This window comes from Perca fluviatilis, chromosome 18, assembly GCF_010015445.1.
Source record: "Perca fluviatilis chromosome 18, GENO_Pfluv_1.0, whole genome shotgun sequence".
Taxonomy (NCBI): Eukaryota; Metazoa; Chordata; class Actinopteri; order Perciformes; family Percidae; genus Perca; species Perca fluviatilis.
This window is the reverse complement of record NC_053129.1, coordinates 10,546,850-10,574,358: the sequence shown is the minus strand read 5'-3', so window position 1 is coordinate 10,574,358 and position 27,509 is coordinate 10,546,850. Positions and strand designations below refer to the sequence as shown.

The window sequence follows — 27,509 nt, the reverse complement described above, 5'->3', positions numbered from 1 at the left end:
TTTTATATAATTTATTTTTATATAACTGTTTGACTGAAATGGTTATCAGAAATAATCTCAGAAATAATTTATTTAAAAAAAGACTAAAATGTTTTGACTAAAACTTGACTAAGATATATTGAGTTCTCTTTTGCCTAAAACTAGACTAAAATGACGAAACTTTTAGTCGACTAAAACTTGACTAACAAAAAAATATATGTGAATGACTAAATATGACTAAAACTAACAAGGACATTTGGCACAAGACTAAGACTAAATTAAAAATAGGTGACAAAATTAACACTAGGCTATCATTAAACTAGTTTCAACCCAACTTCTTAGTGCTTATCTATCCCACTTAGGATTGACCCATCTCCCAGAACAAATAGTCTTGGGCTGAATGGAACTTGGCTCCCTGCAATCTGACAGGTTATCGTGTATCCCAGTCCAAAATTCCTGGACCTTACCTCAGCTGAATTTCTGAAGGTAAACAGAGAGAAGTTTCTTGCTCTGGTGCTGTATACAATCGGTCTCAGTTTGCAGTATAGAGATAAATGCTGTGTCGTGTGTTCCCTCCATTTGTCTGAATGAGTCTTAATGGCAACTCACATACCAGACGAGACAGCTATAAGTAAGTCCTCTGGTCCATGTGCTCAACAACAGGCTTATAGGCAAATCTCAAGGGGCCTGCGTGTGATAGAACGAGTGCTCAGCTTGACCCAAAGAGGAAAGGAAGAAGGACAGATGAAGAGAAAGAAACAGAGTCTGAGGAAGAGAGAGCGAGAGAGAGAGAGAGAGAGAGAGAGAGAGGAACAGACAGGCAGCTTAGAGCTCCCGTCAAGCTTGCTCCAAGACACAATGAAATTTTAATGAAGTTATGCTGCTGCTGCACGGTAATTCAGTCTCACAGGGGCTGGTTGAGATAGGGATTGGCTGGAGCATGCCCGGGGATGCACGTTTCAACTGTTACTCAGCTAACACGTAGAAACAGCAGGGAAGTGAGCCCTGGTCGCACAGGGCTCAATGTGTTGCCCTTAGCAGCCAGTTTAGTCCACATCCAGACCAAGGTTTTTGTTTCCATGTGGAGCTGAACACGAGGAAAGGTTGTCATGTCAGATTTGTCCCCATCCTGATTTAACTGATGAGCTCGTCAGCTTGCTGGTTAAATAATTTAGCGAGGGACGAAGAGGAAGGGCAGCGTAGTGCTAGCCTCTGTCCTAAGATGGGACCTTCAGTTTTATTTTTTTTATTTTTTCAATAAGTAGCTACATGTGTTAACTGAACATGTCAGACCCATTTAAACATATGTTACGCTGCTGCTCGTGTCATTTTCAGGTTGCGAACGTTAATTAGGCTGCTGCTAAAAACGGTAGTGTTTCTACCTTCTCGCCGAGGTAATTAATTTAACATCTTTGAGTTGTATTCATTTTAACCTTTCATACCTGCAAGGTAGAAGGTTGAAAGGTAAAAAAAAAAAAAAAAAAATTCTATAAGGGATTTGTAATTATTCTGATTTGATAAGTGCATGCTGTCAAACTCCATCCCAAATGTAGAGTCTTGACATTGCTAACCTTTAAAGGAGCACAGAGCTGGAAAGTCCAAAATAGAGGAACCTATCAAATCCTATTAGGTGTGCTGCACCAACCCAGGTTACATAACCCTGCTGAGTATAAGGAGGAAAACAAGTTAAACATAGTGCAGGGCTCTCAAGTTTTATCAAAAGTTTGGAGTGAGATTACATGCGTTAGGGGAGGAGCCATTCCAATATTTGCCGCACTGTGTGCTCTCTTCCACTGTCTCCTGTATGCTCTCTTCCACTGTCTCCTGTGTGCTCTCTTCCACTGTCTCCTGTATGCTCTCTTCCACTGTCTCCTGTGTGCTCTCTTCCACTGTCTCCTGTGTGCTCTCTTCCACTGTCTCCTGTGTGCTCTCTTCCACTGTCTCCTGTATGCTCTCTTCCACTGTCTCCTGTATGCTCTCTTCCACTGTCTCCTGTGTGCTCTCTTCCACTGTCTCCTGTGTGCTGTCTCCTGTATGCTCTCTTCCACTGTCTCCTGTATGCTCTCTTCCACTGTCTCCTGTGTGCTGTCTCCTGTATGCTCTCTTCCACTGTCTCCTGTATGCTCTCTTCCACTGTCTCCTGTGTGTTCTCTTCCACTGTCTCCTGTATGCTCTCTTCCACTGTCTCCTGTATGCTCTCTTCCACTGTCTCCTGTGTGTTCTCTTCCACTGTCTCCTGTATGCTCTCTTCCACTGTCTCCTGTGTGTTCTCTTCCACTGTCTCCTGTATGCTCTCTTCCACTGTCTCCTGTATGCTCTCTTCCACTGTCTCCTGTATGATCTCTTCCACTGTCTCCTGTATGCTCTCTTCCACTGTCTCCTGTGTGCTGTCTCCTGTATGCTCTATTCCACTGTCTCCTGTATGCTCTCTTCCACTGTCTCCTGTGTGCTGTCTCCTGTATGCTCTCTTCCACTGTCTCCTGTATGCTCTATTTCACTGTCTCCTGTATGATCTCTTTCACTGTCTCCTGTGTGCTGTCTCCTGTTTGCTCTCTTCCACTTTGTCCTGTGTGCGTCAGTCAGTAACGCCAAAGGCACCTGACCAAGCGTTGGTTATTGACGCGCTGGGAGTGAGACTGTGATCACAAGCATTTTTCGATTAAATGTGACGCGTGATTGGCCCACTGCCGCTGGTGTCTGGTACTGGTATCGTAATTTTGCCCTGGGCATGACTGTAATCTTTAGAATTTTGAACGCTTAAATAAAACAGTAGCCGGTAAATATAGTACACTAAATTAGTGATTTCAGACACCGTCCAGGCCACAAAAGGAGGGAGGGGTGGATCATTCGGTCATACCCGAAAGTGTGTGACTTTAACAAGGGAGACTGCCATTTACGGATTATGTCTATAAAGTGTTGGACTTTTAGCAGTGAGATTAAAGGGGACATCTTCAAGGAACATCATCCTTTACATCAGAGAACTTCAACAGGGGGTCTGCAACCCCTAGGGTGTCCTCAGAGTCACTTCAGTGGGCCCGCCAAAATTATTGTTTAATACTTTTGAACGTTTTTTTCCCCCCAAAATGTAATATATGTCTAAAAGAAATACACATGAACATAAATCCAACATATTAGTGAAGATAAATCGGCCTATTTGTAAAAAAAAAAAAAAACAACATTGATGATAGCCCAGTGACATGTGGGGCCCAGATGAGGGCTTCATGGGCGGCAAATGTGGGCCCCATTATGGGCTTGCACCCGGGATCCACATTGGGGCAAGCCGTGGAAGCCCAGACATACTAAAAGTGGGACCTGTAAGGGTCTTATGTGGGTCCTAACTGGGTAATTCATGTCAGACCCATTTGGGCCCCACCTGCCCAAAGGGGTTTAAAGTGGGTTTGCACCCAGGATCCAGCCGTGGATGCCCAGATGGGCTTTAAATGGGCTCTGTAAGGGTCTTATGTGGGTCCTAACTGGGTAATTCATGACAGACCCATTTGGGCCCCACCTGCCTAAAGGGCGTTTAAAATGGGCTTGCACCCGGGATCCACACGGGGGCCAGCCGTGGATGCCCAGATGGGTTTTAAGTGGGACCTGTAAGGGTCTTATGTGGGTCCTAACTGGGTAATTCATGTCAGACCCATTTGGGCCCCACCTGCCCAAAGGGGTTTAAAGTGGGTTTGCACCCAGGATCCAGCCGTGGATGCCCAGATGGGCTTTAACCCTTGTGTGGTCCTTCGGGTCCCAGTGACCCGAAGGACAACACAAGGATTATGTACTTCCCTTTACTTTGTTGAGAATTGCTCTCTAAACCCTGTTTCTTGTAAAGTAAGTAAGTAAAGTTTATTTCTAGAACACATTTAAACACAGTTTAAGCTGACCAAAATGCTGTACAAACAAGAACTAAGGTGCTGTATTAACCCTTGTTTAGAGAGCAATTCTCAACAAAGTAAAGGGAAGTACATAATCCTTGTGTTGTCCTTCGGGTCACTGGGACCCGAAGGACAACACAAGGGTTAAAAGGGACCTATAAGGGTGTTATGTGGGATCTTAACCTGGCAATTCATGACAGACCCATTTGGGCCCCACCTGCTTAAAGGGCATTTAAAATGGGTTTGCACCCAGGATCCACACGAGGGCCAGCCGTGGATGCCCAGATGGGCTTTAAATGGAACCTGTAAGGGTCTTATGTGGGTCCTAACTGGGTAATTCATGACAGACCCATTTGGGCCCCACCTGCCTAAAGGGGTTTAAAGTGGGCTTGCACCAGGATTCAACCGTGAATGCCCCTATGGGCTTAAAGTGGGCTCTGTAAGGATCTTATGTGGGTCCTAACTGGGCAATTCATGCAAGGCCTATCTAAGCCCAACCATGCCAAATGATTTAAGGAAGCAATCTAAGAAAAACGAAGAATGAATATAAGTCCAAGATAAACTAGAACTGCAAGCAGTTATGACGGGGCCCAAGCCTCCGATGCCATTCGCCTCCGATGCCATTCGCCTCCGATGCCATTCGCCTCCGATGCCATTCGCCTCCGATGCCAGTCGTCTGCAATGCCCCGGGGAGCCGCGCCAGTCGCCCCGCATTGACGCTAAGCCCATCTACGCGGGACCGAAGCATTACGTAGGGGCGCAAACGGTGAATATCGAGAGGTTTGATGCACAAGGTCTGCACGAGTGGTTAACAGTTCATCTCCACGCATATACAGACTGCTTTTAACAATTCTCTATTATAAACAAACTTCTTAACCCCCCTGACCACAGGGGACAGCAGAGAGAAATGAGAGAGTGACTTCGAGGGTGGAGGTACCAGCAGGTGTGGTGGTTGAAAGAGCAGGGGAGGTGGTCAGGTTGTTGTAAATGGTGTCATAGGCGCCGATTGATGTTTTCCTCCGTGGGTGCTCACAGGCGCACGTGGTTAAAAAAAAAAAAGTAGTCAAAAGTTGTTTGCATTTCAAAACCTTAGGAAATGGACAGCCGCCGACACGAACACACGCGCCTATTAACTCGATAATAAAGCCGTAAAGTAGGCTTTCAACTCAGGACAGCGCCACTTCTCACAAATACAGATAGGATTGGAGATGAGAAGTTTAACTGACCGTAACCGGCGATCACCGCCGTGGGAAATTAAGAATCAATGCCACCAACATACCCAATCACACTATGACAGACTCTCCACTTAGCACCAACTGCAATGTTTATTTGCACAGTATCAGCGCATATGAATGGTGTTGATTTTGGATTGAAAAAGTGGGAGAAAAGAGTTACATTTTGTCCACTGTGAAGGTTGTAGAAACTTTGTCAGGTGGCTTAAGAAGTTTGTTTATTGTAGAACACCAGGGGAGCACGCAAATGCGAAAACCAAAACGTAACGGTAGGAGGTAAACATCAGTAAATATTGAGAAGTGTGAGCTGCAAGGTCTTTGATACATTCCCATTGCAAATATTCTATTAACATTGATTAACAGGGCAAAACACTTTTATGTCTATTATAGCGCCCCCTAATGGCCGATCTTCGCCAAATTTGGTCCGGAGCCTCAGAACGCCATGCCGAACGAGCACCACAAATTTCGTGTTGATTGCTTCTATTTTTGCAGAGATATTGCAATTGGAAATTTCCCATTGAAATGTATAGAGAAAATTGGCGGGAAAACAAATAAACGTTGCTTATAGCGCCCCCTAAAGGCCGATCTTCGCCACATTTGGTACAGTGCCTCAGAGCAGCATGCCGAATGAGATTCACAAGTTTTGTGTTGATTGCATTTACTGTGGCAGAGAAATTGCAATAGCAAATTTCCCATTGAAATGTATTGAGTTATTGGGCGAAACAAATCAACTTTGCTTATAGCGCCCCCTAAAGGCCAATCTTTGCCAAATTTGGTACAGAGTATCGTAGTGAAATTTTGAATAAGGACCTCAAGTTATTTGGTGATAACTTCAAATTTAACCGAGATATGATATGATACGTGTGTGGTAGCTAGCTAGGACAATTTGTTTGGTTGTCAAATTGGCATACTTTAACGTAGCAAAATGATTTCCATAACTTTTTGTCAGGTCCATCTGGAGATGTTAACTACCAGGTTTCGTGCAGATCGGTCGCACGGCCTAGGACGAGTTCGAAAAAGTTGGTTTTGCACGTTGCGCGATACTGCGAAAAAACGTTTGCGCGGAAATGGGCGGGGCCTATATCAGGCAATTCAGGATGATGCAAGGAACACGTGGATGTAAGAATTTCTAATGTGTGATGTGTATTGTGGGTGTTAATGACAAAAAACCATTATAGCGCCACCTAGTGGTCCACATGTTTAATTTTTGGTATGTTTTATCCATGGCCCATTGTCCATCTACCCTGTAAATTTAAAGTTGTTCACATTAGTGTAAGTGGTGAATCTAGAGTTGGGTCACATTGGGTCCCATAGGCCACGCCCACTTTGACCCCTCGGTACTCCATTCTAGGGTTGGCCTTAGAATTGGCCACAGATGGTACCCATCAAATTTTGTATAAATCGGATGAGCCGTTCATGAGATATAAACCTTTTGTACTTGTAGCACCCCCTGGTGACCAATTTTGGTAAAACGCATGGGGTACCTCCAGAGGGCCATGGCAAAGAATAACCTAAAGTTTGGGGTTGATAGCATTTAGTTTGGCTGAGATATGCCAAAGTTGGTGTTTTCATAGTTAGCTACACAAATTTGTTTGTGCGTTATATGCGCAATTTTTATCGTATAAAAATTCTTTCCATAACTTTTAGTCAGGTCAGTCTGGAGATGTTACGGTCCAAGTTTCGTGCAGATCAGTCGCACGGTCTAGGAGGAGTTCGAAAAAGTAGGTTTTTGATAAATCACGATTTTTCACGCATAAAACTATAGGCGGAAATGGGCGTGGCCTATATCACGTGATTCAGTTGGATCCAGGGAACGCGTGGATGTATGGTTTTTGAATGTCGGGTGTACGGTGTGGGAGTTATAGCACCAAACGCGTTTTTGTCTGCTATAGCGCCACCTAAAGGTGGAAATGGGTCAATGTTTGCGCCTGAGGTCCTTGCGGGGTTTTGGACCAGTCCTGAAAAGGGCAACCCCCCACCATGTACGGTTTATGCTGCAGTCGGAGTTTTACGCGGAGAAGAAGAAGAAGAAGAAGAAGAAGAAGAAAAAAAAAAAAATCCTTAGAAAAACAATAGGGTTCCACGCTCCGCTGGAGTGTGAACCGCGTTGCCTTGCAACACGTGGTTCCCTTGCAACACGCGGTTCCCTTGCCCCTCGGGCTTGGACCCCTAATAAAAGACACTTGACGCTTTGAATTGCAAGAAATATATTGTCAAATTGAACAACAAAAATGATCTTTAAAAAACAATTTAAATATCACAACATACCGGTAAACAAATCAAAAATATATTTTTAAAAAATCTCTGAAAACAACATCTCTCCAAAAAAATACATAATACAAAATTGTTACATCGAACAACAAACAATCTTTAAAAAACAATTTAAATGTCACAACATACCGGTAAACAAATCAAAAATATATTTTTAAAAAATCTCTGAAAAAAAAAACACCTCTCCAAAAAATACATTAATACAAAATACACTCATGGCGTCTGTGTGGTGGACGCTCCTTTTTCTCTTTGGGCTCTTGCAGCCCTCTCCCCTCCACGGTCACGTGCGCCGGTAAACCACTTCAACAGCGCCATTTCCACTTCACATTTTGAGTCATTGCATTACTCTTCAGTGCACCTAAAAACAAAGGAGCATAAGTCAATTTAGCAAGATTCTTTTTTGCTCCAACAAGTGCATGTTCTGCTCTTTCAATGGGTTGTCTCAGTCCGTTTTTTAGCGCTAACAGTCACGGAGATATTCAAGCAGTTTAGCACTGTGATGGCCACAGCTGTGGCCACACAGCCATTTTAAAGGCGGTAACCTCATACACTCACATTTATCTTAGTTCACGCGGTTTTCCTTAAGATAGGTTTTTATATCTTTTCAGACACATTATATATTTTGTTGTAAACATTTATTTAGTTTTAAATAACTTACAGGGCACTGGATTTGGTTTACATACATACTTTATTAGTTTTGGATTGGTTTTCTAATATAACTGTTTTCTTTGAGCTTACCAGTGTTGCGGATTCCACACCCTGGAGTGAGGCATGCAGGCTGCAGGGACAAAGGGGTGGCGTCTGGAACTACAGCAGCTTTATAGGGTGGTTAAAGTGGTGGCTAAATTGGACTCTACCACTACTTGTTATGTCAGGGGGGAGTTAGCTTTATTTGTCCTCAAGATATTTGAGTTTTGATTTGTATTGTCTTTAGTACATTTATTCAGTTAATGTTAATTAAGATTACATTTCTTTTGGAGTAAGTGTTTAGTTGTTTTCTTTTGTTATTTGTAATTTACATATTAGTGTTATTGTTAGTCTCCCCCTGGGTGTCAAACCTGGTCTGATCACCCAGTATATAAGTCCCCTTTGTTTCTTGCATAGGAGGTCAGTCGTATTTTTGAGTTTGTTATGTTCAGAGCTTAAGTCCAGTTTGTTTGTTTGACCTCTTTTAAGGGCCCAAACTTTATCTTTATTTGTTGTCAGAATTTTTTGTGGGTAAAATAAAAAACCCTTTTTTTAAATCTCCTTGCGACTCCTCATGCCTAACTGCTTGGTCCCTGACAAGCACCATGGATTTCATTTTCTAGTTAGTGCTCACCTTTCTTTGAAAAGAAGTCAGTTACCAATTGTTTCCCCTCATTCTGTTTTCTCTTCTCCTCCTGTCTTTCCTTTCTTTTTGGTAGCATGATTTGGCTTTCTTTGAGAAAAGACATTTCTACAGCAGATGTTTGCGCTCCTCCATGGTGAGACCTTTTGAACTTTTTGTCAATCAACCAAGTTATTATGCCAATACACTAACTTTACATTTCATCTGATATGCATTATGAAATGTTATTAGGAAATAAAAATATTCAGATAAAATAAATATATATTCCAGACTTTTCAAGGGCCCTCTCTCCCCTTGGGCCCTGGTAATCAGTATTGGTTTTACCCCCGGTCCGATGCCCCTGGTGTCTGTGCTGCTGCTCGTCTTTATCCAGAGAGAGCGAACACTAAGCGACGCACAGGTCTGCTTCAGAGCTCCGTCTATCGTGATATATTAATTATTGTCCAACCTCTCCCGCTGTTTTTCCTTTTGGTTAGATTCTACATCAGATTAAACAGCACAAACCAAAAATACAGACCACTGTACAATCTGCAGTGTTATTTTTCTGGCAAAATAATATTTCAACTTACCTCAATTTGTGAATGTCTGATAGAAGTTCTCCTTGAAGTCACAGCTAGCAGCAGTGCTTTCCGAATGGACTGCTAATGTTTTGAGCGCGAAACAAGGCCTTTGCATACAGGCCCCTTATAGATGTCCTAAGAACTGCCTGACCAAATAACAATTAAACACAGTAAAATTCGTAAATTGAGAGAATTAACAAACGTTAACTGCTCCGCTGGCTTCATTATGAATGAGCCTAATTAGGTGTTGTGTGCATAACAGGCGGAAAGAGTACTGAAAATCTGTACTCAAGTACAAGTACTGTTACATTGCTAAAATATTACTCTGTTACAAGTAAAATTACTGGTGTTAGAGAAATACTCAAGTAAAAGTACAATTTGTTAAAAAAAAAAAAAAAACTACTCAGAGTATTAGTTACTTTTAATCACCGTCACTTCTCCAGACTAGGGCTGGATGTGTGTTTTCCTTTACCAAAAGTTAAAATGCCAACAATCTATTAATCATTAATAATTGATTAGATACAAAACAAGTGTTTTTCCCTCATTTTTTTCTCAAACAGATCTACTGTACCTTTTACAGCCAACACATCAGTCATTGTTGGTGTATGCGCTACACCTTGATAGAAACACATGCTACTCCTTGGTCCAAGGACATCTAACAACACAGAAGTGGAAGAGAGATTGATGATGAGGCCTCCTGCAAGTCCTTTTCTAACAAATATTGAATTACAATTTCCTAAGAGGTAATAAATGCATCATATTCATGTCCATAAAGGGACTAGCTGTCTGTGAGCTATTTGGCCTCATCTTCAAAAATTAAGTACCGTAAAACTTCGAATAGGATCCCGGAGTTTTATTTGATCAAATAGACCATTGGGACAGGCATCTATGGGATGTGGATAACCGTATGGGGTTATTTGTAGGGATGCTTGACATTGATTTTGTACCGATATCCGATATACCAATATTGTCCAATGCTTAATTTCCGATACCGATATTAGCCGATACAGATACCGAAACATATGATCGTTCTTAGGCTTACTGCCCACTGTTCCATGACTCCCTTGATACTGGGGATTTGAATGTTTTGAAGGACTAGCCAGCAACCGGTAGGCTAACTGGGGTGCGGTGCTTACTACCCCTTCGAGAGAAGATGCCAACTGAACATTTCTTTGACTGAGGTAAACTGAAAACAAATAGCCACACAAGAACAAAAATTCAACTCATTCCACTCATTGGGGCTTAGATCTGCCCTGCTCAAGAATTTATTTACTCTACAAACCCTGTGTGTATGCTGGTTGGCCAACAACCTACACCCAAATTTTGTCTGCATTCGCTTTGAGAGGAAACAAGCTTTCCAATAAGGTATAAAATGACATACTTTAGTCATTTTAAACCATTTCAAAAACCGATACCGATATTGAATTTTAAAGCCAATATCGGCCGATAATATCGAGCATAGTTATTTGTCTAAATATGTGTTTCTGCCCCAAGGGACAGGCGTCTGGGACTGGGCTATTATTTGAATTGTTACGGTAGGCCTGCAACCTTTCTGAGAGTCCACTAATCAGCATAATTCAACACAGCGTAAACTTTGACCTATTTTGATGTTTTTTACATTTTTGGGAAGTTACATTTTTCATTTTCTGCACGACTAACAAAAATGACTGATGGATTGTTTTGGCAAAAGATCTACATGTATGGAATGTTTGTTCTTTGGTGACTAGCGTGACTTGAAATGTATTGAGTTACAATTACTCAATCTCAACATGCTTGATTAGCCTAAATGTAGAGTTACTACAAGTTAATAAAAATTGTACAGTAAGTAATTACATAACTCAATAGGCCTACATAGTTACTTTGCGCCTCTGCCATGCAGGACCCATATATGTGTTCCCAGATCAAACCCATGCCCACTTGGCCCATAAATATGCTATGCAGGACCCATATATGTGTTCTCAGTTCAAACCCATGGCCACTTGGCCCATAAACATTCTATGCAGGACCCATATATGCGTTCCCAGATCGAACCCATGCCCACTTGGCCCATAAACATTCTATGCAGGACCGATATATGCGTTCCCAGATCAAACCCATGCCCACTTGGCCCATTAATATGCTATGCAGGACCCATATATGCGTTCCCAGATCAACCCCATGCCCACTTGGCCCATAAAAATGCCATGCAGGACCCATATATGTGTTCCCAGTTCAAACCCATGGCCACTTGGCCCATAAAAATGCCATGCAGGACCCATATATGTGTTCCCAGTTCAAACACATGGCCACTTGGCCCATAAAAATGCCATGCAGGACCCATATATGTGTTCCCTGATCAAACCCATGGCCACTTGGCCCATAAAAATGCCATGCAGGACCCATATATGTGTTCCCAGATCAAACCCATGCCCACTTGGCCCATAAATATGCTATGCAGGACCCATATATGTGTTCTCAGTTCAAACCCATGGCCACTTGGCCCATAAAAATGCCATGCAGGACCCATATATGTGTTCCCAGATCGAACCCATGCCCACTTGGCCCATAAACATTCTATGCAGGACCGATATATGCGTTCCCAGATCAAACCCATGCCCACTTGGCCCATAAATATGCTATGCAGGACCCATATATGTGTTCTCAGTTCAAACCCATGGCCACTTGGCCCATAAAAATGCCATGCAGGACCCATATATGTGTTCTCAGTTCACCATACATGGCCACTTGGAACCCAACCCATATATGTGTTCCCAGTTCAAACCCATGGCCACTTGGCCCATAAAAATGCCATGCAGGACCCATATATGCATTCCCAGTTCAAACCCATGGCCACTTGGTCCATAAACATTCTATGCAGGACCCATATATGCGTTCCCAGATCAAACCCATGCCCACTTGGCCCATAAATATGCTATGCAGGACCCATATATGTGTTCTCAGTTCAAACCCATGGCCACTTGGCCCATAAACATTCTATGCAGGACCTATATGTGTTCCCAGATCAAACCCATGCCCACTTGGCCCATAAATATGCTATGCAGGACCCATATATGTGTTCTCAGTTTGTCCCTTATGGGGCCCATGTAATCAGCTCATATGGGCTTCCTATGTGGGACTCATACTACAAAACCTACATGGGACCCGCTGATTTAACCCAGCCAAAGCCCATGCCCACACAGTAACCATGGAACCCGTACTTAAACCATCTGGGCCCCACATGTCATTGCTGGCTGGGAGGCTTACTGGCCTATAGGTAGGGTAGCCACTATGGTAGCCATCCAAACATACAGTTAGGCTTAAGGATTCACTGTGACTTCCACATGCATGTTTGACATTAAAATATGATATATGAATATGTAAAGAATATGTTGTAGGGCACCAAAACACAGGTATGTGTAAAGGCTTTAGGCAACCCTACACGTTATTGTAGGCCCAGTTTATTATGCATCTCAATTTTATACAATATATCTAGTTGGGGGGGGGGGGATCCCTGTCATTGAAAAGTCTTGACCAAAAGTATTCCCCCCCCTTGGAAAGATGTGGAGAATGATTGTAGTGTAAGAAGGTCTTTGTCAGCTCTTTTCTCCTCTCCATTACTTCACCCCCTGTTGTGTTCACCTTTTCTTCCACTCTCTTAGCTCTGTCTGGGTTCATTTTTCTCCCTTTTTTTCTTTCTTTTGTCTTTATGGGTATTCTTGGATTGTACCCAGAGGTTACCTCTTGATCTATCTAACCATCGATCTGTCTCCCTCCTGCTCCCTCTCTCTTCTTCACACTCCTGTCAGTCCCCCTGAGCCGGCAAAAGATCGCCAGTCAGCTTGCAGCCAATCCTAAAGAAACACAATCGCCTTGAATCTTGAGGCTCTGATCTACGGCCACAAGTCGGGGCAAATGACAGAAATCCTCAGATGTGCGCTTGTTTGGGGGGGAAACGTTGTTTCCAGGGTTATTTTTTTTGCTATTTTGGAGTGTAAAACTCAAATCCCCAAGCTTTGTCAGCTATTTTTGCAATATAAGGATATACTTTTGATTTTTTCCCCCTGCCAGAACAGTTTGATTGACTTGTCTGTCCATCGCATGAGTAATTTTTAAATCTTCATGGGACTTGCTCAATATGTCAATATGTCCACACTAGTGTTTATAAACCGTGGAATATCATACAAATTGAAGCCCCCGTTACTCATTTGTCATTGTCATTCTGTGCTATACAAACAATTACCATTTGCGCTGACTTATTTCTTGGCCAATTTGCTTGGCCTCATGCATTGTATATAAAACAGAAGTTTTAGCCTTATTTCACACGCCAGAGCCTTGAAACATACCACATAGTGATGCATGAAATTACATTCACTTTTCTCACTTCAACAGTAGTTGAAACCCACAATATAACATCAAAACAGAGGGTCAATTCATCTGACATGCTACACTGAACATATTTTACAGCAGAAGTTGATTTGAGACCTGCACAGTAGCTGCTGTGAAAGATTTAAACTCACAGTTCATACTTTTCACACTCCTAAACTGCTGCTATCGCTGCCATAGTGAGTGGTTGAATTTAGGAATATAACAGAGAAGGGGGAAAAAAAGTTTATTCCATTTCAAGCAAGTAATATGAAACATGGCAAGAAAGTCCAAGAAAGATGCCTGAACAAAAACTAAAACTTGGAATGGAAATGGAAAGGAAATTTATTTGAAACAGGGACAATGCACAAATAAACATTAAACTTGTAATACAAGTATGTATTTGGGCCAGGTTATAGCAACAATTGCTAATTTCCAACTGTAGTCCCTGGGCAGGTCTGACAATTATAAAAATAACTATTTTAAAACGACATTTAACAAGACTAAAGACGACGTGGTGACCATAGTAATTAAAAACAAGCAGTCTAGCAAATAAAAAACAGGAGCACCAACAGCCCACTCACTCTCTCCCCAGCACACATACTCAGACAGAAGCAGCAGCTTAGGCACATTTGAGTACAATCCAACTCTATATATATATGTATATATATATATATATATATATATATATATATATATATATATATATATATATACACACACACACACACATACACACAATGTCCAAAAACAGAAACAATGACCTGACAACAGACAAAGTAAGTAAGTAAGTAAAGTGAGTAAAATTTATTTGTATAGCACATTTCACAGATAAAAATCACAAAGTGCTTCACAACAAATGGATGGATACACAACATTTATACATTACAGTACATAATCAAAATCAATCAAAATAAACAGAAATACAGTTAAGGCACATAAATCCGGCCTAACCACCCTATGGTCTATTTAAACGCCTCTTTAAAAAGAAGAGTTTTCAACTGAGTTTTAAAATGTGTCACTGAATCCAAGCAGCGTACGGAAGGAGGCAATGTGTTCCACAGCCTAGGTGCCACAGTTTGAAACGAACGGTCCCCTCTAGTTTTAAAATGTGTACGGGGGGCAACTAAAAATCTCTTGACCTGTTGATCTCAGACTACGTGAGGACGTACGCAGCTGTATCAGGTCAGAGATGTATGGGAAAAAGGAAACACAGAGACTAAATACACAAGTAAACAAGGGTAAACAAGGGGCAGGTGACACAAGGGCTGGGGAACAGGTGAAAGGCATCAAGACAATCACAAAGTCAAGAAAACCAAAAGACATGAAGTAACACAAGACAAGACAAGACAGAAAACCAGACTACCAAAATAAAACAGGAAACAGAAACATACACAACCATGACAGATAGGGAAACATAACATATAGAATTTCTGTGAATATCATGAATAATAAACTCAGTATCACCGGCATTTATATGCATACACCATTCCGTACGTAGGCTTATATATACACATCTTTTTCCATGCATTTGCCCATTCAGCATTTACTTCATCTGTCTGCTCCCAAAATGTTATAAATCTACAGGGGTCTCATTTATAAAACTGTGCGTAGGATCCTTACTATAAGTGTACGTACGGCCAAAAGCTCAAAAAGGCATACGCCGAAAAAAAGTCAGTTTTATAAAACCGTGTGTACGCACACCTGTAAGCAATGTTCCCTTTATAAATCACAGATTGCCGACAAGTCTGCGTACGTGGATCAGCCTCCCTAGTCTTAATAAATAAATAGGTTAATGACCCTGGCAGTTCTTTCGTTACACCAGATCATGCCGAATCATGACGACTGGCGGAGAAAAAGCAAAAAAACTCTCAGACGCTCGGGAATTGCTGCCAATTGAATTATAATTTCGGCCTGTTGTCGCACAGTGTAGGGAAACCTATAGATTACCTTTATTAATAAAATCTTCCAAAACGGCAGACATTACGGCACTCGGGGACAGCTTCGATATACCAGACGTATATAATAAGATTTAACAGAACTATATATTATATCCAAACAAGCCTAAGCCTTTAAATAATATTTATTTAAAAAAAACACTTAGCTGTCCGACATTTCCCTCTGGAAACAGCCAGTTTCCCCCAGAGTGGCGAGGACCTGTATTTGGACCGGGATATGGCACGGTTCCGGTGCGTTGCCCTCTCTACTGGACCCAATTCAGTACATACAGTGCCTTGCGAAAGTATTCGGCCCCCTTGAACTTTTCGACCTTTTGCCACATTTCAGGCCTCAAACATAAAGATATAAAACTGTAATTTTTTGTGAAGAATCAACAACAAGTGGGACACAATCATGAAGTGGAACGAAATTTATTGGATATTTCAAACCTTTTAAACAAATAAAAAACTGAAATATTGGGCGTGCAAAATTATTCAGCCCCCTTAAGTTAATACTTTGTAGCGCCACCTTTTGCTGTGATTACAGCTGTAAGTCGCTTGGGGTATGTCTCTATCAGTTTTGCACATCGACAGACTGACATTTTTGCCCATTCCTCCTTGCAAAACAGCTCGAGCTCAGTGAGGTTGGATGGAGAGCGTTTGTGAACAGCAGTTTTCAGTTCTTTCCACAGATTCTCGATTGGATTCAGGTCTGGACTTTGACTTGGCCATTCTAACACCTGGATATGTTTATTTGTGAACCATTCCATTGTAGATTTTGCTTTATGTTTTGGATCATTGTCTTGTTGGAAGACAAATCTCCGTCCCAGTCTCAGGTCTTTTGCAGACTCCATCAGGTTTTCTTCCAGAATGGTCCTGTATTTGGCTCCATCCATCTTCCCATCAATTTTAACCATCTTCCCTGTCCCTGCTGAAGAAAAGCAGGCCCAAACCATGATGCTGCCACCACCATGTTTGACAGTGGGGATGGTGTGTTCAGGGTGATGAGCGGTGTTGCTTTTACGCCAAACATAACGTTTTGCATTGTTGCCAAAAAGTTTGATTTTGGTTTCATCTGACCACAGCACCTTCTTCCACATGTTTGGTGTGTCTCCCAGGTGGCTTTTGGCAAACTTTAAACGACACTTTTTATGGATATCTTTAAGAAATGGCTTTCTTCTTGCCACTCTTCCATAAAGGCCAGATTTGTGCAGTATACGACTGATTGTTGTCCTATGGACAGAGTCTCCCACCTCAGCTGTAGGTCTCTGCAGTTCATCCAGAGTGATCATGGGCCTCTTGGCTGCATCTCTGATCAGTCTTCTCATTGTATGAGCTGAAAGTTTAGAGGGGACGGGTCTTCGTAGATTTGTAGTGGTCTGATACTCCTTCCATTTCAATATTATCGCTGCCGCAGTGCTCCTTGGGATGTTTAAAGCTTGGGAAATTTTTTTGTATCCAAACCCGGCTTTAAACTTCTCCACAACAGTATCTCGGACCTGCCTGGTGTGTTCCTTGTTCTTCATGATGCTCTCTGCGCTTTACACGGACCTCTGAGACTATCACAGAGCAGGTGCATTTATACGGAGACTTGATTACACACAGCTGGATTCTATTTATCATCATTAGTCATTTAGGTCAACATTGGATCATTCAGAGATCCTCACTGAATTTCTGGAGAGAGTTTGCTGCATTGAAAGTAAAGGGGCTGAATAATTTTGCACGCCCACTTTTTCAGTTTTTTATTTGTTAAAAAAGTTTGAAATAGCCAATGAATTTCGTTCCACTTCATAATTGGGACCCACTTGTTGTTGATTCTTCACAAAAAATTACAGTTTTATATCTTTATGTTTGAGGCCTGAAATGTGGCAAAAGGTCGAAACGTTCAAGGGGGCCGAATACTTTCGCAAGGCACTGTAGATCCAAGAGTGCAGCTATATTACTATTACAGCTATATTAGGGACTATAAATCGGCATATTAGCCAGTCATGGTCTCTTTTTCTCCTGATTCTTCCATTAGCGGAGTCCTCCTGTAGGGCCAGCAGTGCCATCATGCAGCATTACGCACGGGGGTCACTGCAGTATTTATATGTTTACAACAATTTGTGATTGTTAACACCTTGCTAAAATCAAACAATTTGAAGACGAAATTTAATAGGCAAACACACTTTTCTTCATGCAGGTTTGGTCATGAACAGTATTAAAGTTCGGACCGATAACGAGGACATTGTAACGATTGCGCGAGAGCTTAACGTCTGTATTTCCAGACTTTGACATTTGATGATATATTCACAGTATTAAAGACAGATATTTAGTTATTTACACTGTGTTCTGTCGTTATCTAATGCTAGGGTATTTGATGCTATCCTGTATTCCATGCAGTCGGGCCATCTCCTCCTCCTTCGCTCCGTATCGGACAATGTGACGGATAGACAGCGCCGATTAAATATTAAGAACGAGTTTTGATTTAAGATTTGAGTTGGAGGTGTTTATGGAACAATTATCACTCTGTACAAGCGCAAATAACACTGCTGGATTTCATCTTCATGGTAATGTGGATGATATGAGTGAAAGAATGTGCGTGAGGCATCAATACTAGAAAATATTACGAGTAATCTTATTCCCATTTACTCTCTGCAGTCTGACTTCAGTTCACCACCTCACTCTTATCTGCGTCGCCAATTCCTATTTTGTCTCCAAAATGTGCGTACGCATGGTTCAGAATTTGCGGGAGGACTGCACATTCAAGTTTGTTTTTTATAAATCACAACCTTTGCGTGGGAAGTGGCGTACGCACATTTTCAGCCCCGTTTTGTACGCGTACGCCACGTTTATAAATTAGACCTCAGACCTTTTTGCAGTTTAGAGTCTGAATATAATTAAAACAAAGGATCCAATAAATTTCCCATAGCCAAAACAACCAAGAGATTTATCTGCCTCTATGTCTTTGGAGCAGGGATTTTTAACAGGGGGTCCTGGGCCCCTAGGGGGTCATCAGAGTCAATGCAGGGGTGCCTCCAAATTAGGTAATTTTTGAGAGTTTTTTTCAAAAATAAAGCTGCCTTAACTTCAATCCAACATATTAGCAAATATAATTCCCCACTGAGGACAGGCTTACTAGCCCATAGGTAAGGTAGTCACTAAGGTAGCCATCCACAGATACAGTTGCTGAGGATTCACTGAGCCACATGTATGTTGTTTTAAAATTAAAACATGATTTATAAAATCATACCAGCAATTATAAGGCTATTTTAAAACCTTCGTATTCTATGCACTAAAAGGTACTGTATGTATAAAGGCTTTAGGCCATTCTACACGTTACTGTAGGCCCAGTTTAATAGGCAACTCAATTTTATACAATATATGTAGTAGGGGGGTCTCTGTTCCATCTCTCTTTCAGTTAAGGGGTCCTTGGCTTAAACAACGTTGAAGACCCCTGCTTTGGAGTGTAACATAATGCTGCTTGAGGGACATTAACCGTTAACTTAAGCATCTCGTACTTAAGCATCATTACACTAGCCTGGCTCCGCCCTCCTACGTACTTCCGCTCGATTTTAATTTTCCTTCACCACTAGGTCTGGGTTCAGGGTATATTTTTGGGATTTCTCCGACCAAATATTTGGCGGTCCAATCAGCGACCAGAGGGAGTGGCTGAGAACGATGGCGTTGAGGTCGTGACGTGCCCTAGTTTGAGTTATAGTTCCGTAATGGCGGGCAGAGAAAGATGCGAGCGAAAGCCATTCGGTCCGTTGTGGATACAACACCGCCGAATATCCAGAAGTTAAAGCCCCAGCAAGAACAATCTTTGCTGAGTTTTGTTGGTGGCCATGATGTTGTGGCCCTCCTCCCCACGGGGGTTTGGGAAAAGTTAGATTTTCCAGCTCGCTCTGTTAGTGGTGAAGGAGTTGGCTAAGGCTAACGCTAGCGATGCTAAGCCGATAGTTGTTGTTGTCTTCCCTCTTGTTAGCCTGGTCCTACCACACAGTACGTAGGAGGGCGGAGCCAGGCTACCAGAGTGGCTCTGGGCAGATCCAATAGTTTTAAACTTCAACAGAGTACCCGCCTTCAAGGAAGTTACCACTTGTCAATGGAGAGTGGCCAGACTCTCTGTACAAATGAAATGTACCAGAGTCTGGTAGGACCAGGCTATCATTACACAGTGAGTGCAACTAGTTTTAGTATGGAGTTAATGGTCCATTCAGAACTTATGTAGTAGCAAGTTATTTCCGGATACTATTAAAAACTTAATATTTACAGTGGTTTATTTGGCAGTGCATTCAGATCCAACAATTTAAGTACATATTAATCCAAGGTTGAGAACACAACAGGCCCATTGGCAGCAGTATAGCTGGATAGAACTTTTGTTACGTTTTGTTAAAGCCTAATTACAGTGTAATGGTAGCCAGATGGAGCCAAGATTAGTAAATCATAGCAGCATTTTAAAAGCTGGTAGGGCTGTTGCCATGGATCCCACACCCCATCTGGGTAGAGCAGCCATTCATCTTGGATGGCTGACTGTTAGAGAAGCACAGTGGAGGCACAAACACATTACAAGTTTGCACTGTGGCTGTATTGGTGATCTTGGTGGGCTTTTTTTTATAGTAAAAAAGGGATGGGGGCTAATTAGACTTAAATCATGGATTGGACTCAATGTTGTAAGTACACAGTTTACACAATCCAGCACTGAGATTCTCAGCGGTTGCATTTTTTACAGTTTAGTTTAGGTTGAGGCACAAAAACTACTTACATTTAGAAAACTTAAGTTTGTGGTATAGTTTTCGTTTCCCGTTACGCTCGTGACGCAGAACATGACATATCTCTGTTTGTTCCTGTTACGTGTGCCCAGCTGTGTGCATCATGTTGTCTCTCTCTCTCTCTCTCTCTCTCTCTCTCTCTCTCTCTCTCTCTGTCCCTCATTCCACCCTCCATCTTCTGCCTGTTGCACACCTGAGTGTGATCAGTGCTCAGGTAGAGTGGGGGAAGTGATGAGAAGGCAGAAAGTGCAGGGACAGGGAGCACATACACATGGGCAGCGGCACACTTGTCAGTCCTTCCAGAAAAATGCGGAGTTTTTTTGTGATTGTTGCGGGCAAAAATCCTTGATTATGCGGCACCTTTTCTTAAAAAATGCGATGGAATATGCGGGGTGTTTATGCAATTTTATGCGATGAAATTGCGGGAACCTGCACAAACTGCGGTTTGATGAAAAATCAAAAAAAGTGATTCCCCCAACACCCTGCTTTTTTAAAAAACTTTATTTCAAAAAATTGTTTACAGATATTCAGTCATCGCAATACGTAAACAAATAACATACAAAAATATATACAAATAATATAATATGAAAGTAAAAATAAAAGTAATAGTCTAAACAGAGAGAAATAAAAGATATATAATATAGACAGGAGGAGCACTTAAACAAAGAAATTTGAGTAGACATCAGATATTAAGATAGCTTTCTTATTGGATACCAACTTAAGAGACTCAAAGTACATGTCAAATTCAACCTCCAACACCCTGCTTTTCGATGATGTTCACGTCGCATAATTACGTCACTTCATAACGTTCCCATGGCAACAGGGGGAAATGGCTGCTCTTGTGTGAAGTAAACGCAACATTTTTTCAACTTTCTGCTAAGATATATGTGACTTTTTTGCAACGAAAATGCGGGGATTATGAAATCATGCAAGCCCCGCATATTTTGCGCGGAAATCGGCAATTTATGCGGCGAAAGTGTGGCATATTTGAAAAAATGCGGCCCCCGCATGAATATGCGGACTTTGGCTGATTATGCATTGAATTATGCGATCGCATAATCGCGTTTTTCTGGAGGGACTGACTTTTGAGGAGTTTCTTTCCTCACTTTTTTTTACCTCAAGCAGGTTTGTTTTTTTCATTCTCCTTTCACAATTAGGTGCTGGGGTTTTGGCCATTTTAGTTTACAGTGCAAGTTTGGGCCGGAGGTTACCGGTAGTTCAGTTATTCGGCCTTTTTTGTTTTATTTTAGGATTAGTCGTTTCCTTTTAGGTAGTTTAAGGGGAGACGCAGGGAGCGACGGACCATTGCGAGGTTGGTCCAGCGTTAGTCTCGCATTGCCAGACCCTCCTCCACAGCGCTGCGGAGGAGGGTCTGGCTAGTCCACACAGCACAGGCTCACACGGGGCAACAAGCGCATGTTAACATATGTGCGCACCTACATAATAAGCTTTTTTTAAATTTAAAATGTTCAATGCCTTATAGTGCTGATGTGACCGAGCCCGACCCGAACCCGACATCATTTCTAAATATCTGTCCCGCCGGGTCCCAACGGGCTCGGTTCGGGTATCTATCCTCTACACCACACCGAGCTCAATCTTTTAAGATTAAACAGTAGTATGGGGAGTCTGCTCTGTATTTTCTACTGCACAAGAGCCGTGATCAATGCGCATAGTTCAAATGACTCTGTACGCAATTGGATAGTCCTTCAACCAATCAGACCAACGATCCAGGTGACGTAGCAGCGACTGTGGCATCAACGGGATGCTGCGCTTTCGGTGGCCGGCTCGTTGAATGTAAACAAAAAGCTGCTTGGTCGCTTCTCTATCGTCATCGTGTTAAACCCACCAATAGCGCGCCAGGTGGATAAGCCAGTTTGTGATTGGTTCCCGCAAATTTGTAATGGAAGCAGGATAGATAAACGTACAGGTTTCCAGCCTTGAGCTGCAGGGCGAAATCAAATCGCCGGCAGATCTGGGTTGGGCTTACCCAGTCTAGGGCGCTGTAAATAGGAGTCATAATTGCTGCTTGAACAAACAAACAAGCTCTAATCCTTTCATACTTTCTGCACTACAATTTACTCAGGTATGACACATTCAATGTAAACTATTTCTCATACATTTCTCATTCATTCCAATCTAAGTGGTCGTATTTTTCCTGTAAATGTACCACTTACTACACATGTGCATCAGAGGAAAGATGAATCACGAACAGCACTCTTACTGCTGGCTTTCATGAACTGGCTTTTTCTGGAAGATGAATCACTACTGTTTGGGATCAGTCAGTTATACAGAGTAGGAAAAATATTTATTCATATGAGGATGTTGAAGTTCTGGTATATGGCTTTGCATTTTCCTCTGTCACACCCGTTTCTCTTCTGCCTGCGTCAGTTTTGATATTTCGATGACTCACCGTGAACACCTAAGTGGGAGGAGAGAGGGAGCGATTTATCCTGTGGAAATAATAGTACTTCTTATCTCCGGGCATGATGTTTGTCCTTTCTGAGGCATCTTTTCTCACTTCTCTCAAAGGGAAAAAGTAAGAGTGAGACAGCCAAATCCCCTACACCTCCTGACCTGCAGCCTGTCAGCCAAGCTCCCAGTGAGTCCATGTTTCATTTTTTTTTTCTCTCCCAACCGGAAGCGTCCAGACCTTATTACTTTTGCATGTGTGTAAAACGAATTACTTACTTTTACCAACTGTCCTTCCACAACCTGTGGGCCATGCACAATTTTCATTAACATTATTTCATTCAGTTATGAATGCAACAATCCTGTTTTCTCACAGTGTCACTTGGTAACGCTCATAAACCAATGCTGAATCGTGACTCTTTAAAGGACGTGAATATATATAATGCCACATTGTTAATGGTTAAAATGTGCTATTGGCCCTGCTGGCCGAGGGGCTAAGGCACCGATCCTAAACTGCAAGGCCCCCACTTTTAATTCTGTCACCACTCCTTCTAGTTTTAGTTGTCTATCTTCAATCATAGTTCCTTTGCCAAACCACAATCTTTTACCAGTCTTTACCCATGGCTTAGTTGCCATGATATTGTAGAAAGCAATATTATAAGGGCCCATATTATGCTCATTTTCAGGTTCATAATTGTATTTAGAGGTTGTACCAGAATAGGTTTACATGGTTTAATTTTCAGAAAACACCATATTTTTGTCGTACTACACATTGCTGCAGCTCCTCTTTTCACCCTGTGTGTTGAGCTCTCTGTTTTAGCTACAGAGTGAGGCATTTCACTTCTGTTCCATCTTTGTTGGGAGTCGCACATGCTCAGTAGCTAGGTAAGCACTGCGTATGAAGGAGTGCCACGCTAGCAGCTAGGCGAGCATTATAACGTGTGTTACAAAGTGACCCACGTTTGTCTCTGAAGTAAAGGCTGGACTACAACAGAGCTGTATGGAGCAGTTTGTGAACAGTGTTTTCTGTTGGAGATGGTAAGTCCCTTTGGGGTGGACTTTGGGCTTTTTCACTTTGTAAACCTATAACGTGCACAAAAAAAAGATATATAACACAATAAAGGAAAGGGGAAAAGCCAAAAAGCATAATATGAGCACTTTAAATGTTGGACATTAGACAAGACATTAGAAAAATGTTGCCACTGAAAACGATCCAGGGTTTTTCCAGAATTGTCAAATATCAACATTTTTGTGTGCTGATTAGCTAATTAGTTCCCACTGAATATGAATAGGGATCACAAATATATACTTCAGGTTTTCCCCCAGTGTAGTGCAAGCCTGGTGGCCCACCGGGCCTAAGTTGCCCCCACCAGGCCTAAGCCAAATCAGAAAATTCTATCAAAAATAAATACAGTGTTAGTATTGGGCACAATTTTCAGACTCTCGTGCAGTGTCCTGTGCCCTACTACAGGTGGTATTGAAAAGTGGCACCGTTTTGCACAGATAGGGCAACACAATTTTGTTCTACTAAATAAAAGACACAAAGGCATTAATTATTCGTGTGTGTGTGTGTGTGTGTGTGTGTGTGCGTGTGTGTGCGTGTGTGTGCGTGTGTGCGTGTGTGTGTAAAAATACAGCATCAAGGGCCGTATGCTTTGTAGGGAAATTCCAGTTTCATACACATTGGATCTTGTTTTATGTTTTATGGTCCTATGAGTTATAAACATGTCAAAACAGTTGACTAGTAGACAAGTTTGATGCTGGAGCATAGTTACCTTGGTGATTACAATGTTAATATTACCTACAGCAATGATGGCAAAAGCCAAAAATAAGATCCAAGTAGTTGTAGTAAACTGGAATGTTCTTGGTTTGTTTACAATATGAGATGAACATGCCTTCCAGACAAATATTCAGAGATGCTGTATCTTATTGTTTTGGAAGCATTGCTTTAATTTAATAATCCCATATAAACTGTTCCGTGTTCAGTGGGCCAAAACCACATTTGAGTGCCCTGAAAGACAGAGGCAAATAAGAAAAGCAGCTCTTTCAACGTGTATTTTACAGGAAATAACATCACACATAGAGGCAAATACACAGGTGCACACACAAACCTACAGTACAGACACCAAAGTAGTATGAATATATAGATTTCACTGGAAAGACAGGATGGCCCCAAAGCTAATTATGAGTCAGCCAGCATTCACACTGCTGGTGAAGATTTATAACAGCCAAGTAGGCAAACTTCTTCCGCGCCTTCTGTTTCCCTCTCGAAGCATAAACTCCCCCTGGTCCATGTTCTCAGCTTTTGGCAGCAGGTGTGTTTGGCCCGGCCAGCGTTTCATCAGATCTCACAGTGAATCGGTGGGTGCTTTTGTGGGTGGCAGCCTGCTAGCCTGCTAGGCCGAGCATCTCTCCTCAGATACAGCCTCAGATTAAAGATCGATAAAAGGAAGTCGACAGAATTTAACTGGATACAAATACATTTCTCCAATTTTCAACTCAGACGTCTCTGTGTGGGTTTATTCTGACATGGTAGACAGAGATTTTCACATAAACAGCCTTTAAGACCTAGCAGAAGTGACTTGTACAGTGGGCAAATTAGATCTGATTTGAGTGTTTGGGAATATTACTAATCTGGATCAAATGTGAGCACAGATTGCAAAACGCTCTGACCTCATATTACCCATGTAAGGCAGGAATGTCTCCTGGGACCACTTAATTAAAAGTGTACCAATGGTAATCAATAGCAAAGGAAGAATTTGTGTGAGAAATCAATTAATCATTCAGGCCCTCCAGCAAGGCCCCCCAAGTGCCATTTCCATCAATGGCTAATGCATGCATACTTTACGACAAACTTCATTAAGCATGAGCCCATCTGCCGATGCTCATACATTTCCTTTTAGTTACAAGCTCACATCCTCTCCTGATGAGCTTTTAATGATCAGTAATGATGTTGTTGGAAATAATGGCTATGCTAGCGGATGTCAAACGTACAAACACCGAACACCGTTGGATGTTGATAACTAAAGCTCAGATGAGTGTTTGATCTGAGCTGGGATCAGCTCCTAAAAGAGTTCAAACGGTATGAATTTCAAAGGCTGATGCTGCGATATTTTTAGCCTAAAGTTGCTGATTGCCAATATGTGTCAATGTCTTTAAGTTTGCCAATTTAGAAGCCATTAAGCAGTGTTTCTGAAATAACTGTTAATTGGAGCCATGTCATGTTTATTAACAAGGGGGACTAGAGCTGCCTAATGCTCCTCATAATCACTATTATATTTTAAACATAATCAGATGCGCTGATTGCACAAATTAGTGCATTAATTACCAGATATTTCTATGTCAATGTCCTTGTTACTCTGGGGAATCCACAAACCTTGCTTTGATTAGTTTTTGCTACTACGGACTGAGCAATTAGTCCTAATGAAATGTGTTGCTCTTTTAGATGTTAATTAGGCAGCAAGCCGCCAACTGGCCCGAGACCCCAGACCAGTTTGTTGTGTGGTGAATGATCATGAATGGAATAATACCTAATTCCTCTCATGCCTGCGTCTGTTTGGCACTTTGAAGCCTCTGTCTTGTCTTTGCCACATCTGCATTTGCATCAGCCTGTTCTCATGTCCTCTTCTCAAGGGGTATTGAACAGGCTTAGCATAATACCTTTACATGGATTCAGCAGTCATTTATATTCTGAGCTGCTTCACTGAATATTGCTGCATTAAAGTCAGCTGGGGCATTTTCTTCTTAAGGGAAATCACGTTCGACTCCAACTGTATTTCAGTATGGAAAAAAGATTTGCAGACTATTTTCACAATAGATGGAGAACTTTTAGATTGTGCCCCCTGACAGTCAACACAACCAGGGGGATAGTAGTACATAAACAGCATTAAATGGACGATAAATGGAAAAAATGTACCTCAATTAAGTCTGGAATAAAGACATGAGTCTAATTGCCAAACTACTAATTGAAATTCCAAAATGGGTTTTAGAAGGATTTAATTGCTTCCAACTGTAGACTGTAAAAATAATGGACAAAGCTTCTGTGACAGAAAATTGAAGCCAATGCGGAAGTACCTTAAAGCTAGTTCTATCTAATTTCCAAAAAGAGGTCAGTTTCTATAGAAGTCAATGGTAAAATGACCCTACTTTTCACTTAATTTATTACCTCAGTAAACATTTTCCTAACAAGTTTATGGCCCTAATCACTACTTTCAAGTAGGGCTGGGCGATATGGAGAAAATCAAATATCATGATATTTGTTGACCAAATACCTCGATACTGCAATGATATTGTAGTGTTGACAACTGCTGCTTTCACAAAATATTTACACAGTGAGATTTTTGATAAATAATCATCAGTAACATGGACATAATGACTAAGTGGGCAAAGGCAAAAAATAGAACAGTTACAACAGTCTGGTAAGTTCAGAAAATGACATAACTTCACTGTAATGCAGCCTATAAAACCAGGAAAAGACAACACTTATGCCATATTACGATATCCAAAATCTAAGACGATATCTACCGTAGTCTCATATCACGATATCAATATAATATCGAAATATTGCCCAGCTCTACTTTCAAGTCTTCAATACAGCATGATGTTCATTTAGTAAATTATCGTCCCATTTATTTTAAAATAAGCAGGGGATGCTTTAGGGGCGTGGCTACATGCCGACCTGTCAATCATGATAGAGTCTTAGTGATGCTAACCTTGGCTCCGTGTACATTAAAATAGCTGTGAACTTGTTTTTGGGTGTTGTCCATGTTTACATTATAAACTTTGACCCTCTCTCACTGTGAGTTTTCACTTTATCAAAGTTAA

The 27,509-nt window shown here is 41.7% G+C and overlaps 1 protein-coding gene across 3 annotated transcripts in view; it reads left to right on the top strand.

Moving 5' to 3' along the window:
* The window catches only part of LOC120546776, a 155,382-nt gene that overhangs the window by 36,267 nt on the left and 91,606 nt on the right, over positions 1-27,509 (top strand). Inside the window, exon 6 of one of the 3 annotated variants that reach the window (XR_005636937.1) lies at positions 22,806-22,875. The exons of the other annotated variants lie outside the window; for them this stretch is intronic. The gene's annotated coding sequence lies outside the window, so the exon portion shown is untranslated. The remainder of the gene's footprint in view (positions 1-22,805; positions 22,876-27,509) is intronic. 3 annotated transcript variants of the gene reach the window in all.